Here is a 24,437-nt window from a genome sequence, read left to right as displayed (position 1 = left end):
AAATAAATGATTAGAGAAAATGTTATTCGAATTTTTGAATTCCATTTGTATTATGAAAGGAAATCAAAGGTAATTAACATAAAAATATTGTATAAAATTATAGGTGCCTAAAGTACCATATGTAATATTTTAAGTGCTCTATATGTTATTAAGCAAAATTTTAAATTTGTTACATTGTAAACACAAAATGAAGTGAATACCACTAAATTCTTGAATTTTTAGAAATGCCTTAATATTTACTTTTAATAATATTAAATGTCTTCTCTATTAATCTTTGAACGATTTACTTATCAAATTTATTTTTTTATCATAAATATATGTTCAAAATAATCTCTTCTAATCCCCGAAATCTTTACGAATAGAGGTGCATTTCTGAACAGAAATCAACAAATATAAACAATTGTATTTGTAATTAATAAATATTTAATCTTGGCATATACAAATTATATAATGAATGGAAGAAATTCAAAATCAGTTAGATTATTCCATTCTTTGTTCAAATAATATTCTTTTTAAAAAAGTTTTGCATTCTAAGCACTATTATAGATTAAAAGTCCAATTTTCTTTACTTAAGCTCTTCTTTAAATTTTTAGCACACTCTTTGAGACAACATATATTCTTTAAAGCAGAACATTATTAATGAATATTTATTGCGCAGTAATGTGATGGGTCAGACTTAGTTATTATCGAAAACTCGGATATTATTTATTATGTAATCTCGCAAAATGAAATAAAGATGTAAGGAGGCAGAAAGCGATATTCATATTAACACTTTAAAGGGCCATTTTTTTCTAGCCATATTATGTTAAAATATTTTTAGGCTTGAAATTAGAATAAGAAAAGGGATTCATTTAGCTTATTAGATAAAGTTAATTTGATTAATTAATTAATTTGGTTAATCAATAATTAAGTAACAAATCAAGACACATCATTTTGTCTGAGATGAAGAACTGAAGCATCTAAGTTTCTGACTTACTAAAAAAATTTGTCAGAACTTATGCCAACCTACATAATTCCATACAAAGATTGATAAATTTGGTGGGTAGCATACTTCCTATAGCACTAGAAAGAGTTAAGATGGAACCAGAATATTCAAACGATTTAAGTCATGTATATCTTTTCCCATTTCTAGGGATACATCGACTGTCGATTTATCGATATCTCAATTAATCGAAATCGATTTCAGAAAAATTAATTTCTTTCTGAGAGCAGTTTTTGAAAAAAAAAATGCATCTATGGGTATCATGAGATCAAAACATTATCCTCGATGAATCACGATGCAATAAATCGATATGGACAATTACTTTTCTTCATTCTCGGTGCTTAAATGGTGTTCATTAGATACTATCCTACTTTTCGAAAACAAAAATGGATAGATTTTGATGAAAATTTATCTATTTATTTTTGTTGCATTCGTTACTTTTTCTGTCCTGGAAATTTTTGTAAAGCATTATCTAAAGACTGCATCATATTTTGATATAAAAAAATTCTTGTTTAGATATGTAATTTTGGAACCTATTGTGTTCTCTCTCTTGAACTGAAAGATTCGAGAAACTGCTTACTATTCACATAGAATAAAACATTATGTATGTTTTATTTTCAGATATATGTGCAATTCAAGCAAATTCTTGTTATGTTTCATTGATTTTGAAATGTTTCCTCTCCCCTCCCAAATAAGGGCTGACAAAAAATGTTGTTTCATCCCACCACGAAAATATCTAGAAAACTCTGAATGGCTGGAACACCACAACAGCATTGACGGTAATTATGATTGAGTCCTAAGAGTCAACACTGGTCACGGTACAACTATTTCCGTAAGAGGCACGTTGTTTGGGTATAGACACACCACACTATTTCTGTACTTACAAGGGTGGCAAGAACCAACCAGCATACTTTAAACTCCTCATTCCCATATATATATATATATATATATATATATATATATAAATTAAGTTTCATTTTAGTAATAATTTAAGAGCTTAGGAAAGTCTAAATTCAATTCAGCATCTTAAATTGGTTTTAATAATTTTATTTTTTTTTTTGCCATTTGGTATCTTTGTATTATTGCCTTAGGCACTTAAGTGGGAGAAGATCCTTTCTCTGCACATAAATTATCTTGTCAAACAAACTTCGAATTAAAATGAAATTTCTATTAATAAGATATACAAAAAATATATCTCATTGCAATTAACAGAATAATAATAACTAAATATAGCTAAGATTTGAAAAATGAGAGTTTTTTGAAGAAAAATTGTTGCTAAAATTCAACATTACTGATCCCTATAACCCGCAGAGAGGGCACCTCGAAATGAGGATGAAATGCTTCCGCATTGGTGGTTGGATCTCTCCACCCTGGAGAGTGCACCTAGGTGGGGTACCTGGCTCCTTCCATCGATGACGGGACGTACTTTTCTTTGGAGAGGGTTGTACCGTGGTCGGTGACGGCCCTTAGAATTCAATCACAGTTCCCACCAGCGTTGCTGCTGCGGCGATCCGGTCATCCAGTAATTTTTCCGTATGCTTTCGTGGCTGGTCGGGTCAGATATATGACTTACTGTTCCCTATAGTATTCTGTATTTAATTTATAAGTAAATGTAAAAGTATCAAATCAAAACTTAACTTTTCAGCAGCACATTGGAATTGAAAACTCAGTAATTGTGTGCATCTGAATGTGACTTCATCAACTTTCGAACTGAAAATGCAACAGCCTTTTAAATCTTTTAGATCACCCATCATTACTGGTAGATATATTTTGTTTTTTTAATCAAAAGACCTGACAGGCCCTTGAATATAATTAATTGTGAATATTATCAGTGTTTTTTAAAACTAAGATCTTTACCTAAGATCTTCTTTTTAAAGATCTAATATCTGCTTTTTTAAAGCTAAGATCTTATATTAAAATCTTGTCTACATTTGTGCTAACATACGTTATATACATTTCTAACGCGAATTTCTACATAAAATAGTACCAAAAGGTATATACTGAAACTGTGCAAATGTCCATTTTGTGAATGGGAAACTTTTTCCTGCCGTTATAAAAAACACAGAAAAAGCAACGGAAAATAAACCTTCTCCTAAAGCACTGGTTATTAGCGGCTTTTAGAATTTCAACTTGCTTTTAAATCTAATTTGAGTGCTTGATGCTGATCAGTTTTGATCAAGCTTTAGAATCCGGATTGAGTTTTCGAAATAGTTATTTTTAACCAAGCAAATACACAAAGAGAACATAATTAAAAAATATTATCAAAAAAGCAAAAAGAAGTGAATTCGTATATATATCATCTATATATTTACAATTCAAAATTAAAATTCCTAACAGCATCATGAAGACTTTATTCATATCATATCCCCTAGTATTGAATTATGCCACTGCTTCATGTATGTATGAAACCAAGATAATAATTGTATTTTGAACAATCATAAAAGTTTCATTTCTAATTTTTTTTTCTATATAAAATGAAAGATAAAATAAAAGTGCTCGAAATTTATAATGGCGGCGACTAGCAAACCTACTGGAGAACAGCATGGCAATGATGCAAACGGAAATCAAGAGATTCATTGCTAGCAATAACAGCTATTTCGTTTTTTCAAAAGTATTGCCACAAATACGTAATTCTCTCAAATACACTAGAAAATGTCTGGGTACCATAAACACTCTCCTTTAGTGCAGAAAACAAGACAGAAGCTTCGAATGAGCCAACTCTTTACTTACTCAACCGTTCTATGGAATCTCAAATTATACTTCAAGTAAAACCATCCCTCTTTTCTTTTCGGAAATAGGCACATTTTTTGAAATTTGGAATTTAATAATTCAAAATATGTAGACGTAAATAAATGAAAGTATGTGGAGGAGAAAATCTGAACAAATGGATGAATCACATATTAGTAAGTTTTAAGAAAGTTATTTATGCGATCTTTAGCTTATTTAGTTTTCTTGGGTCGTGTATAAGAAAGAAAATAAGATAAGTCATCGTCTAGAGTTTCATTTTGAATTTTTAGAGAATCAGACGATGAACATGTAAAAGTAAATAAGAACTATGGTAAATAAATAAGGATAAAAAATAATAAAAGACTGTGTGTCTGGGAATTTTTTTTTCAGCAGTCGTTTAAAGAAATTGTTGATAAAGCTTTGCAATTACGATTTTAGCTTATTTAGTGTTCTTGGGTCGTGTATAAGATAGAAAATAAGATAAGTCATCGTCTAGAGTTTTATTTTGAATTTTTAGAGAATCAGATGATGAACATGTAAAAGTAAATAAGAACTATGGTAAATAAATAAGGATAAAAAATAATAAAAGACTGTGTGTCTGGGAATTTTTTTTTCAGCAGTCGTTTAAAGAAATTGTTGATAAAGCTTTGCAATTACGATTTTAGCTTATTTAGTTTTCATGGGTCGTGTATAAGATAGAAAATAAGATAAGTCATCGTCTAGAGTTTTATTTTGAATTTTTAGAGAATCAGATGATGAACATGTAAAAGTAAATAAGAACTATGGTAAATAAATAAGGATAAAAAATAATAAAAGACTGTGTGTCTGGGAATTTTTTTTTCAGCAGTCGTTTAAAGAAATTGTTGATAAAGCTTTGCAATTACGATTAAAAACATGTTTTTAAGGTATCTGTCTACGTGCGAAGACAAATTTTTGAAAAAACTGTTTAATTTTCATTTTTAGTTTATTTTTTAGGTTATTGCAATTCAAAACAATGAATAATACCATTTAAAAAGTTTTATGTAATTTGCAACTCAGTCAAATGGGGAAATTTGGGTAAAAAACTGTGAAAATTGGTGTAAAACGCAAAACATCCTAACAAGAATTCTAATCAAAATTTTCAAATTCTTTTTCTACAAAATATAGTTAGAGCTTTAGTGAAGGCAATGAACTAGGATCTAAGAAATATTTGCATTTATAAGAAAGTTATAGCAGTTCGAGTATTTCCTAACTGAAAATTTATCAAAATTCTTATGCATAAACAACATTAATGAGCTCTAAATAAAAAACTATTCATCTCAAAACTATAATCCTAGTTCATTGCCTTTAGGATAGTATAAATAACATACATACAAAATTTCATTAAAAAATATTCATAATATTTTGAGATATCATGTTTTGCGTATCAAAATTTTTACAAAATTAAAGTTCCTCAAAAAATGCATTTAAAGTTTTTAATTGTGTTTTATGAAAAATATCTCTCTTTATTTTTATTAATATTCACCACATTTATATGATACACCTTCTTTGTTAACAATTTTATCTGTTTTCTTCTTTCTAACAGCTCTTAATTTTTTCCTGGCAACTTTTGTTGTACCCAATGACTGCCTTTTTGACGTGATGATTCTTTCTTTATCGAGAGAAAGGAAGTGTCTCAGGGTATAATCCCCAGGAGTTATTCCCAGTTCAAAAAAAAATTGCCAAGAGACCATAAAATCCATCATTGAAAATTATTGCAGTTATTGATGCTCCCAAACGTAAAGTCTGTAGCTCCACAAATGTGTTTTTGGGAATTATTGTCCACAAAAGATTATTGAAGCTTTCATTGGCATTTTGAGTCTTACCGTGTAAGCATTTTTTCAATAAGTTTTGATCGCATAGCTGCATATATTTTGGCTTAATGATTTTAATAATGTTCTTTGGAAGACCTGCATTTGTTTCTTTGAATTTTTTTCCACAGGAAATTGCACGTTGATATTTACACCAACTGTCCTTTCCTGTTGGGCACTGTCCATGCATGGGATGTTTATTATTAGAACATGTATGAGCAAATGCAGCAATGGTTGCACTCTGCATTTGCAATAAATTCCCTGCATTAGCTCTAATTGCTATCCCATAGTAATTTTGCAACTTATTTATGAAGGAGTCTGTTAATTTCCCTTTGCCACCAAGAGATTTATTCGATGACTTTAATTTTCTCAAACGAGTGCCTACTCGCTTCTGAATATGGCCAATGCATTCCAGTTTTGAAACAGAATCTTTCCCATAAATGTCTTTAACTGTATCATAGCCCTTAGAGTCACCATCTCCATAGTATTGTGAATAAATGAGTTTACGACAACTCTTGGAACGCTCAAATATTCTGTAAGCACCAAGCACTTCCATACTTCCAGATGAACCCTTATGATTTGCACACTGATGTTTTGATGCTCATGATAAATTCAGCTTTTTCGTGTGACACCATTGGCAAAACTGAGACATCACTTCAATATCCAGCACCTTACCACATGTCACAGAGATTGCACTCACTACTCCATTCAGTGTTGAAAACCCTCTCCGTTGCCATGTTCCATCAACAGATACACCACATTCAGTAATAGCAGCAGGGTTTTTATTGTCTTTTAACTCAGTAGCAGCAATATTCATTGAATTTTCTGCAACAGAACGAGCAGCACGAAGAAGCTTCAGTTCCTGCATTCTGAATGCTTGTTGGGAAAGAAAAGATGGAAAATTGAGGGTAGCAAAAAATTTCTTTCCAGCTGTATAACCCTTTCCAATGATTCTAAGTGCACACACAAGTCGAGTGTTTATTTCATTGGATGTGTTTTTCTTTTTAGATGAAGAAAAACCTTTGTAAAAGGAGCAATTCTTGCATTTGAGGCAGAAATTCGAACACAATCCAAAGGTAGAATCCTCTATCAAATACAAGTTGCTTTTGAAGCATAAAGGACAACATAAAAGAGTAAAAACACTTATTAATATCTCGATATCCATAATTCGAAATCCAGAAAGGTTATTTGTTTTCAAATCAGGAACATTATCTTCACATAACTGCGAATTCAGCAGTTTCTTTTCGATGCAAGTCTTTTGTTTTGAATCTGATACACCAACAGAGTCTGCAGCTTGCATGGAAGAAGAATGCCTATTTCCATGAAACTTTCGTTTCTTACTTCTGTTAATGCTTTTTCCACCCATTTAAAACACTTTTTAAACAAAAAGCAATAAATATTCAAATCAAACTAAGCTGTATTCACTCGAAAAAGCAAAGTAAATAAACATATAACACGAGACGAGCAGATGTTTTCAAACGTAAACAATGTTCGAGAAGCAGCTGTTGCCAATCTTTTCTGTATATAAAGAGCTGAAAATTAATTCAAATTTAGGTGGCTTGCACATAATTTTGTATAAATTTAAAAAAATAATTAATTTATGATTTTAGGAGCGTATGTTTGATGAAACGACGAAAAACATTCAACTTCCGGTAAGCACTTCCGGTTTCGTTTTCGACTCTTTTGAATTACATAAATCTTCATATCTCCATTTCTATCAATCGTAGGAGAAAAATAAATACAGATTTAGAAAGCTAAATAAATGCACTTTAAAATAAAAAAAATAAAAAAAATTGTGAATTTTGACCAAAAGTGGCCTTTTAGACGTAGACAGATACCTTAAGTTTTTTTGCTTGGTGATGCTTTCTCTTCCATCTTTATGGGAAAAAATTACATAAAATGTCTATATGTCATTCGTAAAATAAAATTTTAATATTAATTTTCTTTTAGAAATAAGTTGATGCGTTTTCTTAAAATGCTTAAATGCAATTAAATACACACTATTTTACTTTTACATTTGAGTACACAAAAATCATTAAAAAAAGATTAGCAGATTTTTGGAATGTATTTTCAGCTATTTAACTCTATTTGGATGATTAGAATCTGAGAGGGATTTGGAAAATTTAAATCCGATTAAAGTGATTTATTTAAAGTTTGTGTTTTATTCATGTTGCTTTTTTAGTTAAATATGCTGAATTGAAAATTTTTCTTATAAAATAGAGTGTTAAATTTGTAACAAAAATATAGTGAATTGCGAATAAAATTTAATTATTATGGACAAATTTTTCATTTTTCTGTCAAAATTTTATCAGTATTAATCTAAAATTATTTTAAAATGGAATACATTTAATATTTTGGTTATCGACAAGAAATTAATTATAAAGAACAAAATATATTTTATCTAATGTAATGTTTTATCTAATGTATCTTTATGTTGGAATATTTACTGCTGTTAATATTTTAAGAATTACATTTACTTGATCATACTTTATATGAATCATTATACTTTTGGAATTCACTTTAAGCATTACAATCTACTTGGAGAAATTTTACTTTTTAATAACAGATTTTTCTGAATTTTTCATTCTGCATTCGTCTTATTATTTAATACTTGAAGCGTATATAGAATGGAATAATTAATAAAATATATATGGAATTCGATAAAATTAACTTGTATTCAATTTCTATACATCTCAATTTAACATTGAAAACATTGGAATAGTAAGAAATTGTGAAATATTTCATCTGCTTTGATTTCTTTAAGTTACTAATAATTTTGAATTTCTAATTCTTCTATTTATAGCTTATTAATATACATTTCGGAAACAATAAAACAACAATATCATACAAAACTTAGCACATTGAGTTGTATAAAAGTTTAAACATAAAAATATATTAATGATTACAAAAAAAAATATTTCTTATATTTTTATTCGAATGGAAAACGATTTTCTTATTTGGACATGATCATATAAAGTAATTACAAAGTTAATAAACAAAACCATAAATTATAGTAATATTTTTTAAATAATAAAATTTATCTTGTCATTATATTCTTAAACATTCAGGTATAATATATTGTAGAGAATATTCATACATAAGTAAAGATGTGTGTAATAAAAAAAAATATATCATTTCTTTGTAATCGAAACAGGGAAATTGTGACAAAAAAGGAAAAAATGGTTTGAGAAATTAATTAAAGTTGTGTGCATTAAAAAATTTAAATCATCTCTTTGTAATCGAAACTATTGCAAATTTGGTATTGATACAATTATGTAGAGAAACAGTTAATAGAAATGAACTCTTTATGCCCTTATACAATTTTACATTCTAAGAACACGCGAAATTAAAAGCAGTTCTTTTAAAACACTGTGTGATGAAATTTCAATACAATTGAACTATCCACTAGTTTAATTAGGATCTTCCTACTTATTAATCCCGAAGGGGCATTTGTTTTGTCTTCGGGATTTTCGTTAATTAAGGCCAATCAATAGCGGCAGAGCAAACTAAAAGTCCAATTTACTCGATACTTCCTATTTAAAAGATATCCCCATTTCTCTTTACACACAGAACCATTTTTTCTCATAAGTTCTTTTTCTTAAGTCACGTAATTTATTTCAAGATATATTTTTTTATCCACTGGGAATATAGATTTTTTTCCTTTTGCTTTTGGGATATTTTTTCTTGCCGCATCTCGTCCACTACTGTAAGCCATTTTAGAGGTATTCCTTCCTACAGCACGAGATAAGGTTTATAAGCGTCATTTATGTGGAAAGGGATTGTTATTGACTCCTTGCCAATTACCCCGAGACGCAGCAAAATCTTAATTAGGTTTCCGCTCATCACAATCCTTAATGAACTTCCAATGTTTTAAAACACTTTAAGATAACCCTCTTAAAGAAAAGATGAGTAATTTGCATTGTTTGTGAGACATATCTGAAACACGCTAATTTGTTAACTCTTTAAAGGATTTTAAAAAGATACCATTTCAGAGGATTGAAACCAAACCTATTCTTTCGGAATTATTTTTACTATTCTTTATTATTATTATTATTAATATTATCTTACTATTCTTATTATTATTATTAATATTATCTTACTATTCTTATTATCTTAATACCTCACTATCTTACTATTCTTATTACCTTACCATCTTATTATTATTATCTTACTACCTTATTATTGTTATTATCTTACTATTATCTTATTATTCTTTTTATCTTACTACATTACTATCTTATTATTACTATCTTACTATTCTTATTATCTTACTACCTTACTCTCTTATTATTATTATATTACTATTATCTTATTATTCTTTTTATCTTACTGCATCACTATCCTATTATTATTATCTTACTATTCTTTATTATTCTTTATTGTTAATTCATTTTACTATTCTTTATTTTTACTATTTTTCTTATTATTCTTTCGATTCTATTCTACTTACGAAACTTTGTGGGATTTTGCAAAAATATCACGTGGATTGAAAAAATCCTCTTTAAAATTCTCATCGCCTAAATGACTTGATATATCGGAAAAAATAGTGTGCGTTAGGAGGCTATTTTGGAATCTTAGAATATTAGCCAATTTACGTATTATCAGCCTGACTGAATTAGAATAGGCGTGGCATGAACTTAACTTCGGGAGGAAAATAAACAAAATTCTTGACAAAATATTCACAAGCTGCTGTTTTCTCAACACAATTCAAGTTAAAGAATTTTATCATCTAATGATTTTGTTTACTGTTGTAATAAAAAAATATTATAAATATATTAAATATATTGAGTATAGTTATAAGGAAATAATATATAATTATAATAAAATAAGGTTATTTAATTGATTTATTAACACTGATAAATAATAACTTTTTTAATTTTCAAGCGCTACAATTAATTCATATTTATGTTAAATATATCAGAATATTCTATTGCCTATGTTTAACTAAAAAGGAGGAATATTATTTTATAGATAAAACAAGAAAAATAATAATCTTCGTAAAGAAATCACAAAGAAAACGTTTCGCAATTCACCACCGCTAATATTCTCTTGTTTCTGTAGTTGAATATTAAGTATATTATAGAATCATTAATCTAAGGTAAAAAAACTTTACTTTATTAAATGCTTAATTTTCTTTATATATTAAAATATAAAAATAAAAGTAAGCTTTGAAATTGTATAAAAAGATCTTTGTGCACATCGATTATTTATCTACTTAAGTATTAAACACTCTTTCATATGCAGAAGCACTATAAATAAGCATATTTACGCAAGAACTTTATGATAAAAATGAATTGATTGTAGGAAAGAATATTTCATAAAGAATAAAATTAAATGCGTGAATAATAATCATAAATAACTTAAATTTAAGTATTCAGTATTTACTAAAGTGTTTAATATTTCATTAACAAAACATTATTCATTTTACATGAGAAGAACTACTTTAAACTCTTTTTCTTAAATTTTTATTAGTTTTTAAATTAAATGCACATGGAAAAATTGACTTTCTTTATAATGTTCTTCTTTTACTTAACAATAAACTTAATTCAGTCAAACAAAAAAAATTGTTGATTTGCGCAGATTTAAAAATTCGGGAATTGTTTGTTGAATAAAATGGAATGAAGTATTGTTGATGAAATTCATAGGCGCTGCAGTTTAACCCTTTAAAGGGCCATTTTTTTCTAGTCATATTATGTTAAAATATTTTAGGCTTGAAATTAGAATAAGAAAAAGGATTCATTTAGCTTATTAGATAAATTTGATTAATTAATTAATTTGGTTAATTAATAATTAAGTAACAAATCAAGACACGTTATTTTGATTGAGATAAAGAACTGAAGCATCTAAATTTATGCCTTTCTAAAAAAATTTGTCAGAACATATTCCAACCTACAAAATTTCATACAAAGATTGATAAATTTGGTGAGAAGCATACTTCCCACGGCCCTAAAAAGAGTTAAAATAATTTATAAAAATTACTGCATAAAATATTAAGAGTTTCAAATCACACTTATATGGGATATATATGTACTCTGTGAATTCATTTTTTTTTCATAGCTAAAATATATTTTATTGGAAACTGAGAATCATTTAAATATATGGATATTGTCATTGCATTAATAAAAGATTTTTTATATATCGTTATAGGAGGACAAAGCTTTTTAAAAGAATTTGAAATATAAAATGGGAAATTTTTTATTATTTTGAATCAATGAGGTTTCTATTCAATAAATCAAGATTAAGAAAAGTTTTGTCTTATATTCTCATTATTAAAATATATTGACATTTCGTGAAAACTTTCATATAAAAAATATAGCAAAGTCCCATTTCTATTTGTGTTGTGCTTTTCTATTTCATACAAGATACCTTGGTGATTAGAAGGTTCCCTGGAAATATTGATTATGTATAATTCCAATTCAATAGCTTAGACGTTATTCCATATCCAAGATTCCATCAAAATATTAGATGTTAAAAACATATTATTTCCATAGTTTCATATACGTTCATTGTGCTTGTGAATTTGCTTAGTGCAGATTAATTCCATGATTGCACAGGGATAAAGAAAAAGCAATCATCTCTTTTACCTATCTTTCAATTTTTACGTTTTTGCAAATTCATTTTTTATTCGTTATGTAAACTACACAAATATTAAACAGAATTATTTTTCTTTAGCTTTCAATGATGGAAAATAATCGGGTGATTAAAAAATTGATGAAACTATAAAAGCTGTCAGAATTTCAGATAAACAATATAATCTATTGTTGGAAATGAGACAAAGACCATTTTTTAAAATTTCCAAAAATCAGAAAAATTTTACACTTCTATTAAATTAAATATTATTAAAAAGCTCATTTTTAAATTTCGTATGAAAGTTTAAAAACCTTTTTTGTGCAATAATGTAACGGAAATCAATTTTAGATGAATGATCATATTAAAATGAGGAAACAATGAATGAAAGTGTAAGAAAATGCTTTTTCTCTACGTTAGCTTGTATTGTTCTCAATGTTCTTTCAAAAATTTGCCCATAAAGAAAAGATTGTTAATCTGATGGTAAATATTTTGAACGGTTAGTTGCACTTACGTTCGCTTGTAATTGAATTCTTCAAAAATGCTTTTAAAAAGGCACATCATTTAATTTACTTTTAAAGTCTAACATTCCTTATTTTTACATTATATTATATTCTCCTTTTCCTTTCGAATACTTCGCCTTTTTTTTAAAAAAAAATTATTGCTTTATTCTACTGAGAAAATACTTCTTATATTTTTAAGAAATCAGAGGAGAATTTTTATTTTTAATTCTTGTTATCTCATAATTTTCGTTAAACTTTAACGAAATACGGAACAAAAACCTTTTGTAATTTTTTCTCATTTTTAAAGTGTTTAAATATTTTTTTCTTGAGAGAAATAATCTTAGAAAAATATATTAGAAAATTATAATGATAAGCTCTCAAAACTTTAAAAAAATTGGTCCCTTGTCTTTACCATATGTTGGTTTTATTCAAATCGTAACATAAAAAAATTTATCTTAATTTTCTCATTCATAATATTTTTATAAAAGAAAACTGTGAATTTAAAAATATGTCCTAGATTTAATAAATTTTTTCGTCAATGATCTTAGATTAATTAACACGGAAATTTAAAATTGAATTTTTTAACGAACATATTCTTTGGATTAAATACAATTAAAAAATAAACCCAGCAGAGCATCTATAAAATGCTAATTTTTTTTTTAAAAAGTTCAAAATTTCGATATTTAATTTTTGTTTTCAGTATTTTTCTATAAATGATGTATTGCTTTTCTAAATGTATCATTTATAATTCCGATGAGGAAAGGTGTAAAAAAATTATATTTTAAAAATAAAAAAAATTTGAATGATTTCTTAATAAAAGAGCAATATTTTATATAAATGTATAAAAACATGATTGATTTAGAATTACATCAGTGATTCACATTACTTAACGGACAATATTATAATTTCAAGTCATTGATAGGAAATATAAGTTCAAAGATTAATTGTTTTGACAATTTTTGTCTGACTAAGCCTGCATTGAATGATAGAGTTAAAAAAATATGATAGTTAAGCTTTTTTTGAGATTATAAACAAAAAATAATTCAGAAATCATTTTTATGTCCTTTTGGCTAGGCTATTCAAATAAGTATATTTTTGTTAGCATTGTTTATTATTAATAATTAACATTATTAATAATTAATTAAATAATTAATCTTAATAGTTAACACTATTTAATTTATTTGATTTATAACTAAGTACATTTATTTTTGTTTAACATTATAAATTGTATGTCATATACTAATTATTTTCTGGGAAAGTGCAGGTGTACGTACAGTGGTATTGCAACATCTATATTTTTGAAAATATAATTATATAAAGAAAACAATATAAAATGCAGACACAAAATGATTTTACTAAAATACAATAGAAAGAATGCCTTTATTAACATACAATCTAGATGTGAATTCCTTTGATAGCGATTAATTATTAAAGAGATAATCGATTTTTTTTACTTCATGTATGTGAGATAGATTTAGCTCCAAGCGATGGCAACACACATGGGAGTGACGTGATGGCGCTCGCTTTTCCCCGCTAGATGGAGAGAGTTGGAAGAACTTCACACAGTACGAAAAACGAATGTTTTATGATGTGATGTTTTAATTTGTGTAAAAGGCAGCTAGTCTTACTTTTTCATTATTTTAAGTGTTGTGCTCTTCTTAAATGTTGTGCCAGTCCCTTTAATTATTAATTAAAAATATTTTAAATGATCAAATTCTCGTTATTATTGGTTCTGAGATTAATAGTCAAACCCACATGTATTTGGAAGCATCTGAAGAATTGATGATCAAAAAGCAATCTTGAAATACTCCGACAATTCCTGCAAACTAGTACATAGCTTTTGAAATACATAATCTATCATATAACTTCAAATGAACATAAAAATTTGATTTACGAATCGAATGATATGAATATTGATCGAAATTTTTTTTATACAATGAAATCAAAACCACATTAGTACCATCTAATGGATTCAGTAGAAAAACAATGATGTGAAACAAAATTTTAGAAATCATGTTATTAATACGTGGCATCGAAAAAATTGCACAGTAATTTTAAGTTCTTTGGCCGTGTCTAATAATTCTTATACATGTGGGGCTGATGGTCAAGCAATAACAAGTTCGAGTTAGTTGATATTTGAGATTTTAATGAGTAACAATATAGTTACGTTAATGATGATGCAAAAATTATAATGAGCAAATTGAAGATGTCAAATTTAATGGATGAAACTGTGATAATCACGTTCAGATCTAGCATAAAAATTCGTCTTTTAAATAGCACGTTGTAATAATTCGTCTTCGTCTTTTAAGCAACACGTCGTAATATTTAAATTTTCAGACGTCTTGGCGTCAACTGCCAGCAATTCTCGTTTCCTCCGCCAGAGGCGCTGCTCAGTGGAGGGAATTGAGATAGCTGGCACCACATGAAGCCTATAAATAGTTCGTAAACAACACTTTTTAAGAAAAAAAAAGAAGTTAGAAGAAGAAGAAAGTTACCAAAGTAAAAATTGCATCTGAATTGAAATAATAATCTGTACGATTTATACTGGTGATTATGACCGTAGTTTGCGATGACTTGACAGAATAAATATCAAAGAGCTAATAGCAATACAATACTTGAAAGAATATCAGTAATTGTATTAATATTACAAAAAAAAATCATAAAAACAAAAATCATCAAAAATGTATAGATAACAGTTATAAACTGATAGATAGTTATATTCTGCATTTCTACTAATATTTGTATTAAATGACCAAACCCTTATGATTTAAAGACTTTATAACAAATGAACTTGTATTTAATATATATTAATATATAATTTAAAATTAAATTTTCTCAAACGGAATATAAATAGTTACTTATAAGACACTTTGTTTCTGGGAACTGTAATTTCAATCCCTCTGACGAAAAGATTTAGGATATACTTGAAATTGTCTTAAAATATCTCTGCTTAATGTAATCCTCAGATGTTTTAAGCAAACCTATTCTTATTATGATTCTAGAAACTAATATATATATATATATATATATATATATATATATATATATATATTATACTGGTGACTAAATTTCATTAGATTCTAAGTGATATCAGTAATTTCAGAGTTTTGTATATACTTACAACGACGAGCAGTGTCATTTAATAATTGCTTAAGAATTCGTATTTTTGAAAAAAATTAATAGTTTTTCATAAAAATAAACCGAATCGTACAAAAGTTTTAAAATTAATTAGTTCGTTGAAACTTTATACATGTCTCCCCAAAATGATTGACTTCAGACCTACTTTTTTAATACTTGATTAAAACTCCTTTCAAAACCAATGGCAGAAAGATGTATTTTTTCTAGTACACCATAGGAAAACCAATCAACTGAGTTGTATGAACTTAGTTCGACACCTAATAATTCTTGCCCTTTCACTTCGATAATGTCCCGAATGTTTCCTTATCAGGCTATTAACGTAACACGTAATCCTGGAGCAACATTTATTTGCTTTTCGTTACAAAAATGTAGGAGAAAAATTAAGTACTTAGAAGAAAAAAACGTATCATTATGAAAACTGATAACTGGATTTGCAAATTGGAGCCCCTTCAGATATGAGTAAATATACTACTACTTTTTGATAAGCTCAAGAGATTCAAAAAGAAAAAAAAACGTGGGATTTTATTACATAATTTTGGCTATTATAGATATGTTTTTAATAAAGAATGAAATTTTCTAGGCAAGGAATATCGTCTAATATTAAGTTAAGCAAGTGATATATTAAGTTAAGCAAAATTAAAATGGTTAGTGAAATTTGACATGTATCATGTTACTGCAATTAGGTTCCATAGTTAAGATCAGATGTTTATCTTTCAGCAATAGTCTCTATAATTGTAAAAGAGTTTCTATTTAAGGTAAATAAAATTATATGCATTTTAAAGATTTGAAATATTATCATAATTTCAAGAATGCAAACTCTGGACCTTTCTGTGATCAAAACTTTAAAATAAAGTGTGCGTAGAAAGAATAAAATTATCAGATTAACATAGTTATATACCAATAAGAAAGAAGAGAACATAAAAAAAACCCAAACTAATTAACAATTATGGCAATAGCAGAAACTTTCTATTAAATGTAGCCGATGATATCAAAACGAAATAATAACAGATAAGCTTTTCATAGAAGTATTGATGAAAAGAATTGGGATGACACAGAAAATAGAAGAAAAGATGCATCCAAGTAAGCCTTCTGTCAACAAGATGAGGACGTAATCAAAATTGTTTTCCGACGAAACATACTGCTTTGCTACAAATAAAACGGAGAGAAATAAAAAACATTTTATATCGCTGTGAAGTAAAAGACATAAGAAGTTAGAGTTTATCTTGCACTTTCTTAGAAATGAAGAATGTAACATGTTATCGTTATGTTAATGTTAGTGGAATGGAATCTCCAGCTTTTTCAGATAACTGTAGGGGGTGAATATTGTGCAAGTGACCATTTCTGTCACTGGTTGCAATAAGCTAAAAAATTTGAAACTTTGTGTTTAATACAAATATTAACTACTAGTTTAACTACTAACAGTTTAATTTATTACTGTTTTAATGAAATGCATATTTTAACGAATAAAAATTTATCTGATTTCCGTATTAAACATTTTGTTCTGTAGCATTTTTATACAATTAAGAAATCATATTTCCGTATGAATGGTAAAGACGATTAATACTCTTATTTTGTGAAAATTCTGAGTTTTCCATTCCAAAACAAAATAAGCTACAGATGTTTAAATGTGAAAATGAACCATGTACGTACTTTTGATCACAGTAGCACACCATTCAAAGCACAAAAGCATATGGGTAAAGGCAAGCATAAATAGTAGCAAAAAAGCACTACGTCAGAGGTACAATAATTCTTATTGAGATGAAACTAGAAATCATTTCTTTAAAGATTATTTTCTCAGATTGTGGGGAAGATGTACAATGTGTATTTGACCTTCGGTCTAAGGACTATCCACTTGATCTTGTGTCTATTTTCATTCCAAATTGACAAACATTTGTAATGGTGGGTAGGTAAATTTATTTTGGAAGCACAAAGAAATGTTTTGTTTCATTTCTCAGTAAATTTATTCTTGGAAAAAAAAACATTAAAACATTTATGGGAATTTTAAGCCTATTTAATACATAAATTGATATACAATTTTTCTCAATCTCTTAATTCTAAGTGGTTTAATCTTTAGATTATTTTTCGTTTACGTTTCTTTTCCTTTTAGATACTTTGTTACTCTTAGATTATCTTTTTCAATATTTATTATAATTCACAAGACGTTTTTCTTTAGTTATTTAAATACTTTATCAATAATTTCCGTGTCCTGAGATTCTGATCTGTTACTTTTTGAAAACGACGGAACTCATGTAATTATTCTTGTTATTTAAATGAAAAATGGTGTGATTATTCTGACAAGAATTATCGAAAGTATCCGTTAGATAGGGATCTCCATTCAAAAATTATTTAAGTTAACCAATGGATATTAACTTCAGGAAATATCATGGGAATATTATAGATTTTGTTCCTTTTAATAAAAATATTTTTATCAATGACTAGTTTCTGTTTACACTATAATTGATAGGCTAATAATTCATCCATTTTGCAGCTATTGTAATTTCTTTAAGATTGATTCTGACCCAAATTGCTATCGTTCTAAACATATCACTGACCTCCTCAGGGATATTCTCTAAAAATATGATGCCTTTCCCAAGACTCAGTGAAGAATTTGAACAAGCAAAAAAAAAAATGATATCAAAGATTATTACTGAAAGTCCTTAAAAACTAACCTTACAGGCACTGAGATCAAATGATGGCCAAAAAAAAAAAAAAAACATTTGTAACCCAACTTAGCAAGAGACTTAAAATAAACTTTGCTGCTTCGAGAAAAAAAGTAGGAAGAAAAAATGGGATTCTGAGAGTAGTGATATTTTTTTTCTTCAAATTATACAGATTTTTTTCTCCATTAAACGGTAGCATTAAGAATATATTTTTAAAGAATGATCCTTTTACGAACTCCTGTAAATAACTTGTTTTTATATGTAGAAATTTGAAATTTAAATTTAATCCAAAATAACTATCTTATTATTTAATGTAAGTAAATTCACCATCTTCCCATTTATAATTGTTTTTATAATAAGTACAGGCAAATAGGATAATAGGATATTAAAATAGGATAAAGGTACAACACTTCACGTCTTAAGAAATTAGAAATGAAAATATTATTTTTTCTAAATTATTTCGTTAGAAATTCCTATTTTGTAATCCTTAGAATCTTGTAGAATTAAAATGAAATCCATCAAGTGTTCATTTATACCTTATCATTTTACGATTTCAAAGCACCCAAAATGTTGAATCAAATGACAACTTAAAAGATTTTTAAAATGGGTTTACGGCAGAAATGCAAGGAATGACTGATTATGATCAAGAATGACTGACTTAATTTAGTATAATTAGAAATTTGAATTATACTGAACTTGCATTATTACACGTATTTAAGCAATTTGAAATTGATCTCTGATTTATAATCAGTAAATCGAAATAATATTTCATGACGAACAGACTGATCTCAGTAAACCTTTTTCAAATATAAATATGCAATAAATATCTTTCAAATATAAATATGCAATAATATATCTTTCAAATATAAATATTTAAAACTATTTGGAATAAAATATCCTTATCTCATGCTTTAAAATACGCGTACTTTTATGCATGAACTAATAAATCATTGCTTTTTAAAAAAACTGTCATTTTCACTGTTCTTATACAGTTATATTCAAATGCATACATATTTTGTTCGTAGAAAAAGAAATTTTATATCTATTATAATTTCATTTGTTACGCGCGTAATACAGTACTGTTACCATCTTATATCAGTTGAAATTAATTTATCACGTATTACAAATTCACGTTCCAACAGTTAATACCTAAAAGAAGTCTGTTTATTATATAAATGATTATAATTATCTTAGACTCTAGCAACGAAATTAGGCTTTTAAGTAATTCCGGTGCATTATTTCGTTATTTTTAATAAGCTTTTAAAAATGATTCAATTAATCTATTTCTTACAAAATCTAATTACAATAATAGAAAAAAAACCTATTTAAAATTTAATTAATAAATTGGCAAAAACAGAGTGTATATTAAAAACATTTTTTTCGTATATTTATATAAAAAAACTGATACCAATTTTAAACAAAATTTAAAATTATAAATTCTTTAAGCTTCTTTTTTTAAAAAAACTTCCTTGTTTTCCTTTCTAGATACATAAATAACAATTTTCTTTGAAAAAAGCGTCAAGAAAAAATTCAGCTGGCCGTATAAATGCGTTCGACTTAACTTAAATCTTGCAAAATTAATCTCCATTTACAAGTCTTTACTATACATTTCATGAATATAAACTAAATTTACCAAGTATAATCAATGTATAAAGCAAATTCCATCGTCTTACTTAATTGAAGCTATTCATTAATTTAAGTAGTTTCACTTGACCTACGAGAGTGCACATTTTTTTTATGAAAATAATTAATGGTTTGTGCTTATTTTTTTTCGCTGATATCAGATTTATTATCTAGCATCTTTCTCTTTATAAGCATTTTTAAAGATATAGCGCTAGTCTCTAAATAAAAATAACTGTACGTTTATAAGTTATTTGGCTTCTTTTTTTTTCTTAGTTAAAGCTTTTATGGCAAATTTACAGAATTTTTAGAAAGTCTTCTATTGCTTTTGCTTTTTTTTTTTTTTTTTTTTTTGCTATTGACTAAAGATTTTTTTTGATCTTTGGAAATATGACTATAATAATTTTTCAAGCACATAATATAAAATTTAAAAAATGGTTTATATTCTTTACTACTAATAAAAACTAATGTGCATGTATACTTACCACACATGCAGAACTCCACACACCAGACGGTTCGACTTACAACTATAATACCAAACTTGGCATATCATTTTCCACCTCGTAGCCATTGTTTCTAATCTTTAATTATAATTTTAATTAATTAAAAATGAAACTGAACCTTGGAGTTTTCTTCACGATAATTTTCGAAAATATTATTTCACAAAAAGGAATTTTACACCTTTTTTAAATATAATAGATTGTATTTTTAATCATAAAAATTTATTAGTAATGCAACTTTTGTTTTGAACTTTAGCTTTTCTTTGATTTTTCCTTAATTCCAATAATATATTACATTATCACCCTTAAATTCAAAGCCTTTTTATTGTTTCATCAAATATTTAATCGTATTATTTCCTTCCATTGTTGAAAGCTAAAGGAGGAGGATTCTGATTAATATTTATGTAGTTTACAAAACAAAATTTAAGTGATAGATGAACCGGATATTTACGTTTCTAATGGCGATATTATGTGACCTTTTTTTATAGTGTTTTTTGCTTTTTATTGTACTTTATACTTGGTGGTCATAAAATAACTTTCTCAAAATGAACGAATCCATATAAAACGAATGAACGAAATGAAATGACATTTCATATACATACTGTGGAAAACATGAGAATATGAATTCCGCAAAAAAAAAAAAAAACAAAAAAACAAAAAAAAAATGTACAAAAAGTTGCGGATAGGGGCGTTGTTGTCATGTACAAACGAGGAACGAGCTTAACTTTCATTATAATGTTTTTTTCCCTGAATGGAGATTGACATTGACTGACCTTGGAAAATATTGTGGGGAGATGAGAGTCATTTTTATTTTAATTGGTCTGTCAATACTCAGAACTGCGGTATTTGGGCATGTGAACATCCCAAAGTGATCAAAGAAATGCCATTGCATTCCCCAAATATGACCATGTGGTACGGTTTCATGGTCAATTTCATAATCGGAACGCCCTACTCACTCAAACAGATCCTGTTACCTGCACCATTAATGACGAAAAATATGGGCAAATGCTGTAAATTTTTATTATTCCGCAATTGCAGCAAAGACAATGCTTAGACTCAATAATTTTTCTACAAAATGGAGCGCGGCCACATATTCATCGTTCAGTAAGCCTTTTACAACAGCATTTCGGTACTGAGAGAGTTATCAGCCGCCATTTTTAGACGGAATGGCTACCCCATTCCCCGAACACTACCCCATGTGACTTTTGGTTGTGGGAATACCTGAAATCCGTAGTGTATGTTCGTGGGGTTCCGAACCTGCTTGACTTGAAAGAGAACATATAAGCATCTTCTATGAACATCGAAACTGACAGTTTACACGCAACACTCATACATCGTATGCGATATGTTGCACAAAGAAAAGGTCAGTATATTGAAAATGTTACACGGCGTCCATGGGACCTTAATGTTGATGAATAAAAGATTATTTTCTGTGAATTTCATAAATTTATTCATAACTGTACTCCTAAAATGCCAGTATTTCCCCTGTCGGCAACTTTTGTTGCTATTTTTTGCTGCGGAATTTGCCTTCCCAAATCTTCCTCAGTCTGTATATGAAATGTGTTTCATTTCGTTCATTCGTTTTAAATGCAGATAACAACAAACAGGAAAAGTGATTTTATGGCCACCCTGTATTTACGTTTTTAATAGCTATGAGATCATTTCGATTGGAAAGGTACATATACATAAAAAATAGAATTTAAGCAAAAAAAAAAATTAAATAACTGCTTTAATATATTTATCGACTTTAATTTCTGACTGTTTGGTGTAATCATAAACATGAAGTAATAAAGTAATATCTAAATGATTTATTTGAAATCAAATAACCAATACTCTTACGAACCAGTTGGTCTCCTAAAGAGAATTCTCATAATATTACCAACAATGATTCTTCATTTCAAAAAGTAATAAATTGGTCTACAAAAAGGCTTCCAAAACACGTATTCTCAAAATAGATTCAGTGAAAATTGTATATTCACGGCAAAGATCTGTTTCTTGTAACTATACCCATATCTGTAATTTGTAAGTATTCGTAGCCTTATCCAAGACCCACAATTGTAGGGAGGGATTAGTTGTAGAGTATGCGAGAAGGTTTCGAGAAGACCATTCTCGTTGGTTTTTCCTCTAAAGACTTTCGCCACAGAATATCCCCATTCCCTGTCGGTTGAAAGGATATATATACGTGGAAAGAATTACTAAGAAGAGAAAAAAAAATTAAGTTAACATACGACACATCCAAAAAAAAATAATAATAAATAATTATATACAATACTATGATGATAAAGGGAGTGTTCGGTAGGGGAGTATGAGTTAAGGAATTACGTTGAAGTTAATATTTCCTGTAGAAGGGCTTCATTGAGGTACGAGACGAAAATTTATTCAGGGCTTGGGTTTGGGGAGATCAATTCCTCGTTGTCTTGCAAGAACCGCGCAAGATTTCCAATTTTGACTGGGACATCTTGTTTTCCATAACGTTGATCCACCAGATTCGTTCGAGGTCATGGGCGGATTTGTTAAGATGAAAAGATGTGGTGAGAGGACATCGGAATTTGAAAATATTAACTTATATGAAAAGGAATCAGCCTTTGCCTTCCACCTTACCGAGAGGAATTTTTTTCATCCGGTTGAGACTAAAGTAAACAACTTTTAGAAGATTTCAATGAAAACATTGGAAAAATATTTATCTTTTTTCTCTAGATTGCTTTACTCAAAGAACATGTTTCCCAGAGCTTTCTAAGACATAATTTGTAAGGCAAGGAATAATTGTTTCAAATATTCCTTGTTCACAATTACTCGCACTGCATATGTATTGGAATAAAAATCTATACAAGGTATCCACTCAATGGTGGTCCAGTAACTAATTGTTATGTCATTGGCCTTGGATTTATTTTACTAATGTGTAGATGTTCTGAATGGAATCAAGAATTATATTTTATTTTGATTCAATATACTAATCTGCTTCCAAAAACATTGACTCCCTCAGATCATTTAAAGTTATTTTGCAAAATATACTTAATACACTAACAATTAAAAAAAAGTTCACTTTTTTATGACCAAAATGCTTACCCTCAGTTTGATTCATTGAATGCCAATATAACAGGTTAATCAACTCAATATCCTTACTCAAAGGATTTTCCCCAAGACTGAAATTACAATATCTAAAAATAGTGGTATTCATTTCATAATTATTTGCAAAAGTCTGGGATTTTCTTTCTTTCAGCAGCATTTTAGTACATATTATAGTGTAATACAATGTGCCAATAACAGTATTATAGTGTACCAACAATATTTTAGTGCGTATGAGTAACAGAGTGGAAGGAAGGTAAAAGAATTTAAACATTGCAAAATTTTTATAAATTAATTTATTTTTTCGAATAACATAAAATATCACTCTTCCAAATTTTTCAAACTGAAAATATATGATAAGAGTTTAATAATTATCTATTGGATCATGAAACCATGTAGCATCTACCTTTGTCCGGCCAATGCAATTAGAATAATTTAATAATGGTTGGTGTGGCAACTCAGAGAAGGAAACAAAGCCAGAATCTTAGTTGCCATTAATGGACACACTATAGTTCCCATGTTAGGTGTACGTACATTTTGGCCTGAAGGTAACTCGATCTCACAAATTTACTAAATCCACTAGGAAAATGGAAAACCAATGTACTGAAACAGAACATTATTATCTCTATAACTCGAGTAGTTGTGTAAGGTGCAGACCTTTTGTAAAATTGCCTACATATCTATAAAATAAATCTGCCATTTAGAAAGTTTAACAGATGAGAGAAAAAGTAAGTTCGAACTTAAATTTCCATTCTAATTTGTTGCAGGAAATAATGTGTGATACTTTTATGTTTTTAATATATAAGTGATAATATTTAGAACGAAAAAAAATCAATAATAGTGAT

Source organism: Argiope bruennichi, chromosome 1 (assembly GCF_947563725.1).
Source record: "Argiope bruennichi chromosome 1, qqArgBrue1.1, whole genome shotgun sequence".
Lineage (NCBI taxonomy): Eukaryota > Metazoa > Arthropoda > Arachnida > Araneae > Araneidae > Argiope > Argiope bruennichi.
Note: the sequence above shows the minus strand (reverse complement) of the source record.